The 5458-nt window shown below is 48.1% G+C and overlaps 1 protein-coding gene across 1 annotated transcript in view; it reads left to right on the top strand.

The window, feature by feature from the left end:
- The window catches only part of ttll11 (tubulin tyrosine ligase-like family, member 11), a 113166-nt gene that overhangs the window by 87373 nt on the left and 20335 nt on the right, over positions 1 to 5458 (top strand). The window lies entirely within an intron of this gene.

Below are 5458 nucleotides of genomic sequence, written 5' to 3'. Positions count from 1 at the left end.
TGATTTAAAATGAGTAGTTCACTTCAACATTTAAAATGGTTTGAACTTAACACACTTTTGATTATCAAGACATTTGTAAAATAGTAATGATAATAAAAAAAGAGTGTTCTTTCAATTGATCAGTGCAGGACACACTTAGAAAGTCTCTGGATGAACTTAATTTTGTGTTTCTGGACTCAAATCAATGAAGTAACAGTTCTTGTCCCAGGAAGGCCCTCAGGGCCAGATTTGACCTGAGGCTTAGTTCACTACATGACTAAGCCAAAGTGAAAAAAGATAAACAGTAACAAGATTGTTAGTAAAAATATTTAGCATTTGTTTTTAAAAGTTTTAAAATAGAAGCTATGTTTAATAACTTGACATTAGACTTGCAACATATTTTAATTACACCTGAGAAGAATTAAGTATGACGTCAACATTTCTTAGTGTCACAGAAAAATGAATAGAATAGAATGGAATGGAATAAGAATTTTATTAATCCCTTACAGATAACTGTTGCAGTAAAAATTTGGCATAAGACCATCCATCCATTATCTTCCATTTGTTCCAAAGTCAGGTCTCGGGAGCAGCAGCTTGAGCAGGAAGGTCCAGACATCTCTTTCTACAGCCACCTCTTCCAGCTCTTCTGGGAAGATTCCGAGGCGTTCCCAGGCCAACCAAGAGACATAGTCTCTCTACCGTGTCCTGGGTATCCCCCGGGGTCTCCTCCCAGTTGGACATGCCCAAAGCACCTCCCTAGGGAGGTGTCCAGGGGGCATCCTTATCAGATGCCCGAACCACCTCAACTGGCTCCTCTCAATGTGGAAGAGCAGTGGTTCTACTGCGAGTCTCTCCCAGATAACTGAACTTCTCACCCTCTCTAAGGGAGAGTCCACCTACCCTGTGGAAGAAACTCATTTCAACCGCCTGTGTCCGCAATCTCATTCTTTTTTTTTTTCCTCACCCTATCTCTAAGGGAGAGACCAGCTACCCTGCGGAGGAAACTCATTTCAACTGCCTGTATCCGCAATCTCATTCTTTCGGTCACTACCCAGAGCTCGTGACCATAGCTGAGGGTAGGAACGTAGACCAATTTGTCTTACAGTAGATTTGTCTTACAGTTCAGCTCCCTCTTCACCACAAAAGACTGGTATAGAGTCTGTGATAATACAGATGCTACACCAATCTATCTGCCAATCTCACGCTCCATTATTTCTTCATTCGTGATCAAAACCCTAAGATACTTGAACTCCTCCACTTGAGGCAGAGCCTCATCCTCAACTTGAACAGAGCAATTCACCCTTTTCCGGTTCAGGACCATGGTCTCAGATTTGGAGGTGCTGATTCTCATTCCAGCCACTTCACACTCTGCTGCGAACCACTCCTAGTGAGAGCTGAAGATCATGGCACGATGACGCCAACAGGACCACATCATCTGCAAAGAGCAGAGATGGAATCCTGAGGCCATTGAACCTGAATCCCTCTGCCCCCTGAATGCACCAAGAAATTCTGTACATAAAAGTTTTGAACAAAATCTGTGACAATGGGCAGCCCTGGCAGAGACTAACTCCCACCCTGAAGAGGTCTGACTTACTACCAGCAATGCGAACCAAACTCTCACACTGTTGTATAGGGACCGAACAGCCCCTAACAACGGGCCCCCAATCCCATATTCACGGAGCACCCCTCACAGTTTATTCAGAGGAACACAGTCAAATGCCTTCTCCAAGTCCACAAAACACATGTAGACTGGATGGGCAAACCCCCATGACCCCTTGAGGACTCTAGTGAGAGTAAAGAGCTGGTCCAGTGTTCCACAGGCAGGACGGAACCCGCATTGTTCCTCCTGGATCTGAGGTTCGACCAACAATCTGACTCGCTTCTCCAGTACCCCTGAATAGACCTTACCAAGGAGGCTAAGGAGAGTCATACCCCTGTAATTGGAACACACTTTCCGGTCCCCATTTTTGAAGAGGGGAACCACCACCCCAGTCTGTTTATCCAGTGGCATTGCCCCCGATATCCATGCAATGTTGCAAAGGCGTGTCAACCAAGACCGCCTCACAAACATCCAGAGTTTAAGGAAATCAGGGTGAATTTCATCCACCCTCAGAGCCCTGCTGTGGCAGAGCTTTTTAACTACATCAGCGATCTCAGCCACTGTTATGGACAGATGAAACCTGAAGTCCCCCAGCTTTGCTTCCTCCATGGAAGACATGCCAGTGGGATTGAGAAAATCTGAGAAGTATTCCTTCCACCTCCTGTCGACATCACTGGTTGATGTCAGTAGGAGCCACCTGATTGTTTTCCAGAATCTCCACGGAACCAACTGAGAGTTGTTATCCAGGGTCTCACCTTACTCCTCCCACAGCCAAGATTTTGCCTCATCAACAGCCAAGGCTGCAGGCTGCTTGACCGTCCAGTATTCCTCAGCTGCCTCCAGAGTCCCACCAGCCAACAAGGACTAATAAACCTCCTCCTTCAGCTTGACAGCCTCCCTAATCAGGGGTGACCATCACCGAGTTTGAGGATGGCCACCGCGAGAAGCACCGACAACCTTGCGGCCATAGCTCAAGGCAGCCACTTCAACAATTGAGTCTCGGAACATGACCCACTCAGACTCACTGTTTCCCGCCTTACCTGGGATGTGGTTAAAGGTCTGCTGGATGTGTGAGTTGAAGATCTTTCTGATGGGTTCTTCTGCAGGCATTCCCAGCAAACCCTCACTACACGTTTGGGTCTACCGAGTCTGTCTGGCATCTTCCCCCGCAATCTGATCCAATTCACTACCCGGTCGTGATCGGTTGACAGCTTAGCTCCTCTTTTCAAGTGAGTGTCCAAAACAAACAGCTGAAAATCAGATGACACAACTATGAAGTCAATCATAGATCTACTACCTAGGGTGGCCTGGTGCCAAGTGCACCTATGGACAACCTTATGTTCGAACATGGTGTTTGTGATGGACGAACTATGAAACTATGACTACAGAAGTCCAACAACAGAACATGGCTTGAATTCAGATCAGAGACGCTGTTCCTCCCAGTCACACCCCTCAAGGTCACACTGTCTTTACTCATGTAGGCATTGAAGTCCCCCAGCAGAATAAAGGAGTCCCCAGCTGGTGTACCTTCCATCACCCCTGCCAAGGACTCCAAGAAGGCCAGATACTATGGACTTCTGTTTGGCGCATAAGTACAAACAACAGTCAAAGCCCATCCTCCCACCCAAAGGAGCAAGGAAGCTACCCTCTCATCTACCAGGGAAAACTCCAATACAGGCACCAAGTTGGGTGGGCTAAGAGTAGACCCACACTAGCTCAACGCCTCTCTCCATGGGCAACTTCAGTGTGGAATAAGGTCCAGCCCCTCTCAAGAAGAGTGGTTCCATAGCCCATGTTGTGCATCGAGGTGACCCCAAATATATCTAGTGGGTACCTCTCAACCTGATGCACAATCTCAGGCTCCTTCCCTGCCAGAGAGGTCACACACTGAAAGGCAAACCCATGTTGCTCATTCGGGTTGAGCCCGACTGGGCCCCACGGGTTGACACCCAGTCACCAGGCACTTCCGACAAGCCCCTCCCTCAGGTCTGGCTCCAGGGTGGGGCCTCAGTAACCCACGTCCAGGCAAGGGACACTGAGTTCCATGCTGTTTTATGTTCAGGTGCACAAATTACTCCACCACAATAAGGTGGTGATTCACGGAGGAGTTTACATAAGACAAAACAGTTAAGATAATCGGGAGGTTGGCGAGAGCCTGCGACCTGGGAGTGCCCGAACCGGCGGCCACGTCGACCCTTCTGGCTGGAAGATTCGCCGCCCAGCACATTAGACACTGGGACCTGGTCTGGCCCTGTTTCCTGGCTGTGTCCGCCCTCCTCCTGGGTTCAGCCAACGATCCCTTAAAGCTGAGGGCTCTGATCGCCTCCTACGCGGCCGTCACCAAAGTCAAAGGGCTCACGGACCAGGGTTTTCCCACCATCCCTCTCCAGAACCCAGTTTGTCGGCTGTTTTTGGAGTGAGAGGAGTGAAATACGTTGGCCGACGTATCACCCCGCCATCCTCCGGTGACCAGCTCACCGCGAAGCTGACAGACAGAATCCATCAGTGCTTGTCGCAGGTGGGAGCAGCAACCAACAACATCACTATGCTAGCCCTTAGCATAGCTAAAGAGACAAAGGAACCAAGCCCATCCTCCACAGATTTGAACCAGATCAACACGGCTGCAGACACAATCACCAACATGTGTGCGACGCTTGCAGCGTGCTTCGCCCGCATCTTGTCCTAGGCAACGTTGCTGCAGAGACAGATGTGGTTGAAACTGTCTCCGTCCAACCCAGAAGACATTAAAAAAGAACACCTGGAAGGTCCTGTGTCCTCAGATGTACTCTTCGGACCTCATTTTCAGTTGGTCCTGAACCAACTGCAGTCCTCAGTCAACACCCTGGAACAGGTGCAGAGTCACGTGACCCTACCCCGAGCATTTTCTCGCCCTGCTCCGACACCTGGCGGCTGATGAGAACAGAGCAGGTTCTAGCGCCAGCAGCAGAGACATTTTGAAGGGTGTGTGTCTGCTGAGATGAACAGGGTTTTTAAAGTGAATATAAAAAAACCTTTCTCAAAAAAACGAGTTTTTCATTCAGACAGGCTGAATTCATCTGTTCCGTTTTCACATCCTATGCAACTAATGAAAAGGTTAGCCTGAGGCAATCGTTCAAAGATAAACGAAAAGGAAAACAGCTTTGGTGTTATGACATATGTAGTGAACTAGACCTCCGACATCCTGATGCATGCTCAATAATCCAGGTAGAAAAATCTAAAAAAGTTAAATCTGGTCCTATGGACATTCAAAAAAAACAAAACAAAGCAAAACAACATAAAAAAATGTAAAAACGTTTCGTCTCTCATCCGAGAGCCTTCCTCAGTCTGAGGTGCTGTATTCAGCTCAGTCTCTTAAATAGCACCTTCTCAGAGTGGATCAACCAGTTTTGCTGCTGACAACCAAAACCAGCTGATCACATGCTCAAGAAGGACCATCAGCCTAACAATGGATCATTAGCACACTGATAGCTGTTTACTACTCACGGAGGGCTAAGTGATACTAGCAATCACAGCATTGTAAGAGGGGGACAATTGAACACGTAGGCCTCCACCCCTGTTTAATGATGGACGGTTTCTTTTCACAAAGATGGCCTCCTTTACTCCTCTCTCAAACCATCGTTCCTCTCTGTCCAGGATGTGAACATCTTCATCCCTGAAAGAGTGACCGCTGGCCTGGAGATGAGTGTAGACCGCAGAGTCCTGGCCTGATGATGTTGATCTTCTGTGCTGGGCCATCCTTTTGGCCAGTGGCTGTTTAGTTTCCCCGATGTAAGACTGATCACAGCCCTCCTGACACTGAACAGCATACACAACATTACTCTGTTTGTGCCGGGGGACTGGATCTTTGGGATGAACCAGTCTTTGCCGTAATGTATTTTG

The sequence above is a fragment of the Nematolebias whitei genome, chromosome 18 (assembly GCF_014905685.2).
Source record: "Nematolebias whitei isolate Nwh7 chromosome 18, NemWhi1, whole genome shotgun sequence".
NCBI classification, from domain to species: domain Eukaryota; kingdom Metazoa; phylum Chordata; class Actinopteri; order Cyprinodontiformes; family Rivulidae; genus Nematolebias; species Nematolebias whitei.
The sequence above is the reverse complement of the archived record's forward strand: the minus strand, read 5'-3'. Positions and strand labels throughout refer to the sequence as shown.